The sequence below is a fragment of the Chinchilla lanigera genome, unplaced genomic scaffold (assembly GCF_000276665.1).
Source record: "Chinchilla lanigera isolate Chin_1 unplaced genomic scaffold, ChiLan1.0 scaffold00004, whole genome shotgun sequence".
Lineage (NCBI taxonomy): Eukaryota > Metazoa > Chordata > Mammalia > Rodentia > Chinchillidae > Chinchilla > Chinchilla lanigera.
In genome coordinates, this window is record NW_004955405.1 from 270124 (window position 1) to 282312 (window position 12189).

A 12189-nucleotide genomic window follows, 5' to 3' on the forward strand; every position below is an offset into this window, starting at 1 on the left:
AAAAACCAAAAAAAAAAAAAAAAAAAAAAAAAAAAAAAGATATAAGTATTTCTTTTTAATTTTTATTTTTATTAGTACTTGTTTGCAGTAATTACAAGTGATTAGCGATTACATTCATCCTGGGGAGTTGGTACATGTACATAATACATCTTAATTTTTATATGTCACCCACATCCCTCTTGGTCTTGTTCCCATTTGCCAAACATCTATCTCTCTGTTTTCTACTATGCATCTTTTATTTTGCATAAGATACAAAGATTGTTACAATTTTTATTAGTACACAGTTGCTGTCCATGACATTTGCATTCCCTGTGCGGTTGTCACATGCACACGGCACACCTTCATTCTTTTTTCATCCCTGTCCCTCTCCTCCTCCGAGGAAGCTTTCTAGGTGAAGTTGATGTACATGGAGAGTTGAGAGACACCGCATTACGGGATGCACATTCAGGTAAATTAACACAGAACACCACATTTTTGCTCATGTAGTTGGCAAAGATTAAAAATAATGTTCAATGATTGCAAGGGTAGGGTGAGGCTAGCACTGTCAGTCCTGAGCAAAAACTCACTGATTAAAAACATTACGAATATCTATCCCTTCCCCCTTACCAGTACCAGTGACTGAACCCCAAACCCAGGACCCTCCTCCCCAGCCCTTTATTTATTTTCTACTTTGCCACGTTGCTAAATTTCCCAGGCTGGGCTTGAATTTGGTGATCCTTTTTCTCAAGCTCCGACTGCTGGGATTACAGGCTTGTGCCACCACAGTACCCTGCTACAAATATCTACATGCTTTGTTCCAATAATTATATATCTACAAATTGACCCTGGAAAAGTAAAGAAAATAACAGTGATACAAACAATGAAGTTCTTTATAGGGTTACGGAGTAGGTGCTTCATCAATAATCTCCACTAGCTTATCGCCCCCAATGTGAAAGTCACTGATGTGGTCCACGACTGGTAGACCCCTGGCAAGTGTCAGGCCCCTCTCTGGAGGCTGCTGTCACCAATGCCGTACAAACACCAAGAGCCAGGGGCTCTTCCTGAACCTACTCATGCCCTTTTTTAAAAATTTTAAAAATTAAAAAAAAAAAACCTGACAAAACAACAATGAAGACAAAATCAAAACAATACAAAAATATCAAAAATGATACAGGACCTCAAGACAAACTTGTTCTGCTCACCACATAATCTGGCCACAATCATATTGCATAAATGAATGGAACATAAGTGCAAAAAGCGTTTTTGTTTATTTGAAACTAAGTTAAAAGTTTTGGAAAAACTTGACCAAGGTGAGTTTCTAAAAACAGTTGCTATTGAATTAAGGGCGAGTGACCCAAATGAAAACAATATGCAAATAATTGTAAATATAGAATATTCTTATTCTTAATTATGATTGCTTGGTGTTGCTGTAACAAAATTGAAGGAGAAAACTGTTGAGGGTCCATTCTGAGTTTATACAGAAAGATTTTATAAAACTCTAAGCAGTACAGTCCATTCTTGAAGAAAACATCTGACCCCATTTCAAAAGATTAATGAATAATATAAGGTTAAAAGCTGAAAGAAAAATGTTGGGAATACATGTATCATTTGATAATTTCTCATTTTTACTCTTTTTTGTTATGTCAATTAAATTGTGATGGTATAGGCTCCATGAAATATATATCTAACATTATATGTAGAGACATATATTGTATATGTAGCCATCAGAAAGGAATACACTAAATATTAATGGGTTAATATATGGTAAAATTATGGGTGACTCTTAAAACTTTACTGTATTTTAAAACCCTGTAGACATGGTCTTATTTCAGTTGTGTAAAATGTAGCCAAAAACAAAAAAAGTAAAGAGTAATGAAGAGCAAGGTTACTCATTTTAAAATCCCTATTAAATCTTTGAGTTTCCCATGGCTAATTCATGCAAACTGAGAAGTATATATGCTCTTCTCTGGAGCTGTGCCTTTAGTCTAGTTTTATCTCATTGAGGTTCCTGGGTATTCTGATATTAGACCAGCTCTTCACTTTGTCTAAATCAGTTCTGCTCATGGGTCCCAAGTAAATAACGTGCCTCCACTAGATATCTGTGAAGAAACTGGTGTTCACCCTGCCTGGCTGAGGTGGTCTGATATGTTGTTACTTCACAGGGTATCGGAGCTGTGACTGAAAAATACGGTGTGTGTTTAAATAAAAAAATATGTATCCCAGTAAAAGATTAATGCCCCTCGAAATACTCCTCTCACTTCAAACATTGTCCCCATCCTTCTTGCTACTACGAAGGGGCTCTGGAAGTCTTCTTTGTGAGTATTTCAGTTGCACTGTCAAGGCTGTCTTCATGTCCTGAATCCATTCAAAATGTTTACCTTATATGGTGATTCTGAATCTGGGGAAGAGCCAAAGCGCACATGGGGCCAGATCAGTGAATACAGTGGACAAGAATGCACTGTACAGTGTTTGCAAACCTGCCTTTCCTTTGGACGGCATTCAGTGGCAGCATTCAAAGTATTTTTGATCAGGCCTCATAAAGATAATCATGAAAGAGGACTTCCAGAATTGAAGTAGCAAGAATGATGGGGTGTGTTTGAAATGAGGGGGAATACTGGAGTGTTGGGGGGAGGTAGTTAATGGTAATGTGTCTTTTACTTTTTAAAAAAATTTGAATGTTCACTGTATGTTTTGATTCCCAATCATAGTCAGTGAATATCCAGTCTTGCTCTCACCTTGACATGAGACATACGATGGCCTCGTTCAATGGTGCCAGAGGCAACACCTTTGCTAGGAGCTGCTTCTCACTCCTCTTCCTGGTCCTTGACATTCTTTCCAGTCTGGACCCACTCAGTCTGGCTTCAGCCATATAGATGTCACGCTCTTTTTTATTTCTGACTTTAGGAACTGTTTTCTCCTCTTTCTATTTTTACCATTGTAAGTGTTACGTGCATTTGGGCTGGACCTTGACTTTGTAGGGAAAAGTACCTGCACAAGAGGGTGGACTTCAGGGAAATCCACACAGAGAAAGATGCAGATATGGAAGATACATCATTTATTCCAGAAAAGGTGGGTTGTTCTGAAAATTCAAACACAGTGTACTAATAAGCAGGGCTATCATTAAAATATTCATCATCTAGTACATTCCTGGATGTGCCTGACTTATCAGATTGAATGCTATTTGTAAAACCACTGATACTGGTATGTGGTTACACAAAGTGACTGCTACTGGGAGGGAAAGGCTGACAGGTTAGGCTAAAGGAGACTGCAGAGCATTATGAGCTTTGTTAACAAACTTGGGCTTCTTTGGTAGGTACCAGAGAGCTACTACAGGTTTTCCAATGGGCTAGTGAAACAATTAGGAAGTGAATGAAGGAAACAGATTTAAAGTTGCATTGACTAGCAGGGGAGAATTCACAGACAGTGATCAGTTATGAGGCTATTACAACACAGGAGAAAAGGAAGAACCCATCAATGTTATAAGAATAAGAAAGACAAGGGATAAAAAAACTATTGCAGAAATGTCCCAGGCAGCATTTAATAATGAGGGGCACAGAGCAAGCCAGTTAGGAGAAGAAGAAGGGTGATTCTAAGATTTCATGTCTAAGTGATTAAGAGGATGCTGGAAAGACTGCCAAGATGACTGAAGCACTTGGACGGGGCAAGGCTGGAAGGCCTCCATGGGTGGCTATGCTATTGATGGCTTTAAAGGGGATCTCTGGCCATTCTTTTGTTGTTATTGATAATTTTATTGGTACATTTTAGATATATATATAATGATCACATTCATCATAGGGGATTTGAACCTGTACAGAACATATCTTGATTCTTCTTTTTTCCTCCAGTCTTCTCCCTTCCCTTCAGCTGTTCTTCCCTTCCTTATTTACAAAAGCTTTGTCTCCATTTTTTGCCATTATTTTTTCTTTTTCCTTTCTTCTTTTCCCCCTGACCCCTCCCTTGTTTCTATTCCTGTTTAAACATTTTTCCCATTTCCCAATATCTATTACATATTTTGGTCCTTATTTACACTTTCGGTTTTTTACACCAGAGGAAAAAATGCAATATTTAAATGTGTGTCTGATTTATTTCACTTAAGTGTATGGTCTCAAGATGCACCAATTTACCTATAAATGCCTCAAGCTTATCCTTCTTTATAGCAGAGCAGTACTCCATTTTGTAAAAAAAAAATCACATCTTCTTTATCCATTCATCTGTTAATGGGCATTTGGGCTATTTGCAAGATTTAGCTATTACAGATTGTGTGGCTATAAGCATGGGTGTGTATATATTGCTGTGGTATGATGATTTTAATTCTTTTGGGAAGATACAAAGATGGGGAATAGCTGGGTCAAACACAACTTCCTATTTTAGTTTCTTGAGGAATATCCACACTGATTTCTACAGTGGTTGCACCAGTCTACAGTCTGCCAACAGTATAAAGGGTTCCTTTTTCCCCCCAACAGTATAAAGTGTTCCTTTTTCCCCACAGGCCCTACAGCATTTGTTTTTGGTTGATTTCTTCATAATACCCATTCTTTCTGGAGTGAGATGAAATCTGTGTTTTTTAAATTTGCATCTCCTAAATGATCAGTGATGCTGAACATTTTTCATGTATTTGTAATTTATGCTTCTTTAAGAAGAATTTATTCATTTCAGATGCCCATTTTTTGATTGGGTCTTTAAATTTGGAGGGTTTGATTTTTTGAGTTCTTTATTTATTCTAGATATTAGTCCTCTGAGGAATAGCTGGAAATTTTTTTCCCACTCTCTGGGTTGTATATTCACTCTGTTGGTGATTTCTTTTGCTATGCAAAAGTTCTTAAGTAAGATGAAATTCCATTTGTTGGTTCTTTGTATTATTTCTTGTGTGATTGGAGTTTTGTTCAAAAAGTCTTTGCCTACAAAGACTGATGTCTTTAAGAGTTCTACCTACTCTATCTTCCAATAGATTTAGTGTTTCTGTTTTAACATTTAGATCTTTGATCCATTTTGATTTTAGTTTAGTGCATGGTGAAAGATAATGGTCTAGGTTTAAACTTTGGTATGTGGAAAGTTAGTTTTTCTAGCACCATTTATTAAAGAGGCTATCTTTCTTCTCATGAAGGTATTTGGCTGCTCTGTTAAACATAAAGTGATTGAGTATGTTTAGAGTTGTTTCTGTGTCTTCTAATGTGTTCCAATGATCCATAGGTCTGATGTTTTGAGTTTTTTTTTTTTTGCCAGTACTGTGCTGCTTATATCATGGTAGCTTTGTAGTATAATCCGATGCCATTCTTATCTCTGCCCATTAACTCACTCCAAAGAAACACATAGTTCAATGAAAATAGTCATTGGTATACTGTGCAGTCTTCCCTTTCAATTAGGTTGGTCCTACAATTCCCTTCTTTGCAGATATTTTAGACTTGCTAAGGTACAAGGAGGTGAGAGATGGACTAGTAGGCTTACAGCTGGCTGATGTGTGGTGCAGCAGGCTCACACAGTGATTGTGTACATCCCTTATCAACTCCACTGCCATGACATCATCAGGGAGCTTGAAATTGGCAGTGGTGGGAGTACTTATACCTGGAAAACTCTGTAAATCTAGGTATCCCACCAGAGAACCAGGTGTTAAATATGTATACGATATGGATATGGAAGGAAGAAAAACAATGAAGTTTTACAGAAGCCCTTGAAAGATTCAAAAGTTTAAGAATGGAAGGAGAAAACGGAGAAGCAGTATGATTTTGAGTACAGAAGCATTATCAAGGTTCATAGAAGGCTGGATGGTAAGATTTGCTCCTGTCCAGAAGAGATCCTCAAAGATTTAGAGGTTAGTCATTGTTTCCTAAGAGAAAATTCTCTCCTGATTATTAAAATTGTATTTAGTATTGTAATACCAATTATGTTTTCCATATATGACCACTGAACATGGCTCGTGTTACTCATTCTTCCTCTTGGACTCTCTCTAGTAATTAGATGAACATTTAATTTCAGAAATCATGTGGTTTTTTTAGCAGGATAGTAGTATGCTGAATGTGTGAAACAATCCTTGAAGAGATAGCAAATCACCACAGCATAACACTAATCTTCTCTTTCAGGGAACCTTTTCAGAATAGATCTATGTTGGGGGCTGGGGATTTAGCTCAGCGGCAAAAGCACCTGCCTGGCATGTGCAAGGTCATGAGTTCGGTTCCTGGTACCGGAGAAAAACCAAAAAAAAAAAAAACCAAAAAAAAACAAAAAAAAAAAACCAGAATAGATCTATGTTACAATGTCCACCTGACCCTATCAGTCCAGGCTTTTTCCTACCTCCTGCAAAAGATGACTGGATTCTCTCTTCCATGCTGAATATTTCTAAGGCATAATCCCTTAACAGTACAGATATGTGTTACAGAAATTGTTCACTGGACTAGGTAGGATTCAAGAGGTGATTATGTCTCAGTGACATTTTGGCTGGACTGAAGTTGTAATACTCTGTTCAGCGAAAAACACCATTCTTCAAGTCTACTAAAGTGTTGGTAAAAAAAAAACCATGTAAATCATGCCACAGGAATTTCCATGCAATTCTCTAGAAAATTGTAAAGGACTACAAAGGAACTGTTCTGACAGTACAATTCCATCACACTAAACTTTAAATCAAATGTGTTAGGAACTAAATGAATAAATAACCTGGTCATTTGAAATATTGCTTTAGAATCATCAGATTAATTTACTTGATCAATAACATGTAAATCTTGAGTGTTCACTGATTCCCCTCATCAACTTAAGTATCTTTATTTCTCATCTGAGGAAAAAGTATTTCACAAGACCTGTTGATTAATTGCCATTTCAAAATTGGTAAGAAAGAATATGTGGCAAAAAATATAAAGGAGGAGAAGGAAGAGGTGGAAAATTTATTCATCACATAAGGGCAAAGAAATCGGGGAAATCAACCCTTTCCCCTTTCCCTCATTAGTTTCTATTTTCTTTTAAACAGTTTCTTCCCAATTTACAATATCTATTGTAAATTTTTTTTATCTTACTTACTCATTCAGTTTCTTACTCTACTGAGACACTGCAATGTTTACACATATGGGCCTCATTTATTTCACTTATGAGTACGGTTTTGAGTTGCAACCATTTACCTAGGAAAGTCTCAAATGTGTTCTTCTTCATAACTGAGTAGTACTCCATTATAGAAAAAAACCCACAACTTTTTTTATCCATTCCTCGGTTGATGGTCATTTGGGTTGTTTCCAAGATTTAGTTATTACAAATTGTGCTGTTATAAAAATAGGTGCACATATATCACTGTGATATGATGTTTTTAATTTTAGCTGGGCTGAATGGAACTGCTAATTTTAGTTTTTTAAGGAATCTCCACACCAATTTCCACACTTCCATCAACAGTACAGAAGGGTTCCCTTTTCCCCACAGCCCTTCCTGCATTTGTTATTGGTTGTTTTCAGATGGTAGGTTGTTTTCTGTGGTGAGATGGAATCTCAGTGTTATTTTAATTTGTATTTTATGAATGGCCAGTGATATTCAATACTTTTTCATATAATTGCCATTTATATTTCTTCACCTGAGAAGTATGTATTCATCTCAGATGCCCATTTTTGGATTGAGTCTTTGAACTTGGGGGGCCTGATTTCTTCAATTCTTTATATGTCTTAGATATAAGTCCTTTGAGGGACAATTTGCAATAATTTTCCCCCACTCTGTGGGTTGTCTTTTCACTCTGTTGGTGATTCTTTTTGTTGTGAAAAAGCTTTTTATTAGGGAGAGATTCTATTTGTTAATTCTTTGTGGAATTTCTCACACAGCCTGGGTTTTGTTCATAAAGTTTCTGCCTACACCTATGTCTTTGCAATTTCTACCTATTCTCTTCCAGTAAATTTAGTGTTTCTATTTTAATATTTAGATCTTTGATCCACTTTAACTTAAGTGCATGGTGATAGACATGGGTCTAGTTTTAGTCTTCTGCATGTAGAAAGCCAATTTTTTTCCAGCACCATTTATTAAAGAGCATTTAAGAGACTATCTTATCTTAAAAAGAGCATTTAAGAGACTATCATTAAAGAGACTATCTTCATCCAGTGAACATGTTTGGCTCCTGTATGTTTGGAGTTACATCTAAATCTTCTTTTCCATTCTGCTAATCCTCAGGTCTGTTTTTTTTTTGTGTGTTTTTTTTTTTTTTTTTCCCACTACCATGCTGATTTTATCACAGCAGCTTTGTAGTATAATTTCAGGTCATGGATTTTGTGATGTCCCCTGACTTTCCTTTACTGCCAGGACTGCTTTTGCTATTCTAGGTTTCTTCTGGTTCCAAATGAATTTTAGCAATGTTTTCTCTACTTCTGTGAGGTATGCTAATGGTATTTTGATAAGGATTGCATTCAATCTGTATAACAATTTTGTGAGTAGGGCTGTTTTCACTATATTGTTCTTCCTATTTATGAGCAGGGAGTATCTTTCCATTTTCTGATATCTTCTTCATTCTCCTTTTTCAGAGTACTGTAATTTCCAATGTATACTTCTTTTATTAGATTGATTCCTAAGTATTTCATGTTTTGGATGCTATTGTGAAGGGTGTGGTTTCCCTAATTTTTCTCTCTGTGAGTTTGTTGCTTGTGCATAGGGATGCTATTAATTTCTGAGTGTTGACTTTGTATCCAGCTATGCTACTTATTTTGGTGCTTGAATCTAGCAATCTTTTGGTGGAGTTTTTGGGGTCTTCTATGTAGAATATCATGTCATCTGTAAATAATAACTTCTTCTTTTAACTTTAACTTCTTCTTTTCTATCATTATTCCTTTTCTTTCTCTTGCCTAATTGCTCTGGCCAATATTTCCAGAACTATATTGAATAGGAGTGGTGATAGCAGACATCCTCGTCTTGTTCCTGATTTTAGAGTGAAAGCTTTCAGTTTTTGTAAATTTAGTATGATGTTAGCTGTTGGTTTGTTGTATATGGCTTTTATCAGATTGAGGTAGAGACCATTTATTCTAATTTTTTGTAGAGTTTTTATCATGAATGGGTCTTGGGGCTTTGTCAAATTATTCTTCTTCATCTACTGAGGTGATCATGTGACTTTGTCTTTGGTTCTGTTAATATGGTGTATTACATTTATTGATTTGTGTATATTGAACCATCCCTGCATCTCTGGGATGAATCCTACTCGGTCATGATGTATAATCTTCTTGATGATTTGCTGCATTCTGTTTGTCAGTATCTTACTGAGGATTTTCTGCATCTATGTTCATTAGAGAGATTTGCCTATAGTTTTCTTTTGAGGTTGGGTTCTTCTCTGGTTTTAGAATCAGGGTAATATTTGCTTCTAGACTGATTTTGGAAGTATTGCTTCCTTGCATTTTCCTTAAAGAGTTTCAGCATCAGTGGTATTAGTTTTTCTCTAAATTTCTTTGAGAATTAAACAGTGAATCCATCAGGGTTTGGGCTTTTCTTTGTTGGTAGGTTTTAAATTATACTTTGAATTTCATTGGCTGAAACTGGTATATTAGAATTTTTATTTCATCTTCATGTAGTCCAAAACTCATGTGTTGAAACCTAATGCCCAATGTAATGGTAGATGGAGGTAAGATCTTTGTGAATTGATTAGGTTGAGTGGGATTACTGTACTTATAAAAGGATTCCATGTACTCTCCCATGCCGTAGGAAGACAGCCACCAATGAAACAGAAAAGAGCTCTGCCCAGACACTGAATTTGCCAGTGTCTTGATCTTGGATATCTCAGATTTCAGCACTATGGGAAAGAAATTTCTGTTGTTTATCGGCCACTCAGTGTATGCTGTTCTAACATCCTGAATGTCCTAAGTCACACTCCAATGGGTCAAGAAGAATGATGGAAAACACAAGAACTTGGAGCCTGGGAGTCTGGGTAGGAAGGCTATGAAATTAGATTTCTAATGAAGATTGACAATGGATGGAAGGGGGCAGGAGAGTCACTAAAAGGCAACTGCTGCTGTTGGGCATTGTGAGGAGTCACGCTCTGTCACACCACACACATCTCTGCTGACTCTGCTAGAATTTCCTTTTGAAATTTCATGGTCACTCATACCACTATGGCAGTCAAGATTATCATAGCACTTTGAAATTTTGAATGTATAAAAATGAAGTTTTCTTTTTATGTTCTCAATTAGTCCTTGAGTATTCTACTCAGTCTTCCATTTCCTCTGAATTTGCTTCATACTTTTATGATGACATGTTTCTAATTGTTTGAAAATGACTGTGGTTAATGGGACTTTTGTGTCAATGGACTATTTAGGATATTGCCAACTTCTGTGTCAATCAGCTGTACTAGTAGATTTCTAGCTTTTTTTTTTGACACAACCCTGCTGTAAAAAAACAAATTACACCAAAACCCTGTGTAAACATTCATATCTGACCACTTATCTATTTTACCAAAATAAATGTTAATAAAATAATACTTCTCTTGAAATTTTTGTTCAATTCCATTCTGTTTAAAATTCCTGGATACAGCTCATCTACTTGACCTCTATAGGGACACAAAGGTTGCAAATAGTGAGCTTCACCAGAGCTCCAGGTAGACAGGTAAGCATGGATCCAGCTTGGGCACTATGGTACTCTAGCACAGAATCTAGCAAATAGAGTTTTAGAAAAAAGAAGGGAATCACATCCTTTTGGTAGGCCATGTACTTTTCTTAATTTAAGAAAGATGCAATGATTTCATTACATGACAATCTCACTTAGTTTATGCCATATGTAAATTTAGGAAATCTGTTCCCAAATCAAAATTCAAATTAATTGATAATCTGAATTACAGTATTCATCCAATCATCAGTAAAAATTGGGGTTTAAATCTCCTACAGATCATGTTTCTATCAAATCAGAGTATTACACTGATTTAGAGAATTTAAACAAGCTGGAAGGAAAGTTTATCTGGAGTAAAATAGGTCTACAGCAACAGAGCCTCATTATTCCACCTCTGAATTCCACTTCCAAAAATTGCCTCTTCTCTTTTTTTCACCCTTTTTCTCTCGTTTTTCCCCTCCATCTCTTATTCCTCTTCCCATTTGCAAAAGATTTCCCTATTTCCCATTATCTATCTTTTATTTTGCTCTTTATCTATATTTTGAGTTTCTCATACAAAAGAAGCCTGAAAATGGGAAAGGGAACAAGAGATGGAGGAAGCAGGGAGGGCTGGGAAGGGAAGGAGATGAAAAAGAATAAAGATGCATTATGTACATGTACCAACTGCCCCATGATAAATGTAGTCATCTTGTACTGCAAACATGTATTATTAAAAATTGCTTAATGAATACAGAAACACTTTTTTACATGCCGTATTCTGGCTAGCACATGCATGTCATATACCCCACAGATGGCCTGTGTGTACATCTATGTCTTGATATGTAACCTTCCTTCCAAATGGCTTATCTTCTTCCTTACTACATGCAATTTTAATTTAGCCCAGTTCAACTCATTAACCAGCAATAGTGTGCTAAGTACTGAGGTAGGTACAGAGGGCACAAAATAAATACCATAGACTGTGGCCTCCAGAAGGCTATTATGAAGAAAGACAGATGTATGAACAAAGGATGGTTATGGAGTGGAGAGGCAGACCTTGTGCCCCTGAAGAAGAGGCTGAGGCCAGTAGAGAAAGGTTGTTGACCAAGATAGATAAATACCCTCCCTATCGAGTGGTGGTGTTTCCTGCTCATCCCAAAGAATCTAGAACATGCAGGCATGCAATGAATAAATCAATGGTGATCAAAGAGGAAATAACCCAGAAGTACTTTTTCGTATCTTTATGTTAAGGTGAAGCATGCTTACATTTAATTTTGCTTGATGAAAGGAAGCTTACTGATTAGTGCTTATTAAAATGAAGCATATTTATTCTTCCTTGTGGTGACTACTCTTACGCTAAAACTTGAGATTTTACCAAGAAGACTGATTGCCTACTTCAACGTTCTCAAAATATAGCCTGTGGGCCTCTTTCCAGGGACCCAAGAGGTCAGAATCTTTTTCATAACAGCACTGCAAAGTTGCTGGCTTTTCTCTGTCACACTGACAGAATGAAGAAGCAATTATCTGAGCATACAATCAGATGCCTGAAAGTGACAGTTCCATCAGCAAAGGACTGGACATTTGACTGTGGTCCCACAAGATTATAACAGAGCTGAAAAACTCCTATTACTGAATGATGTTGCACCCATCGTAACATCTTATCGTGACATATTTCTCGTTTCTGTGGTTATGCTGGTG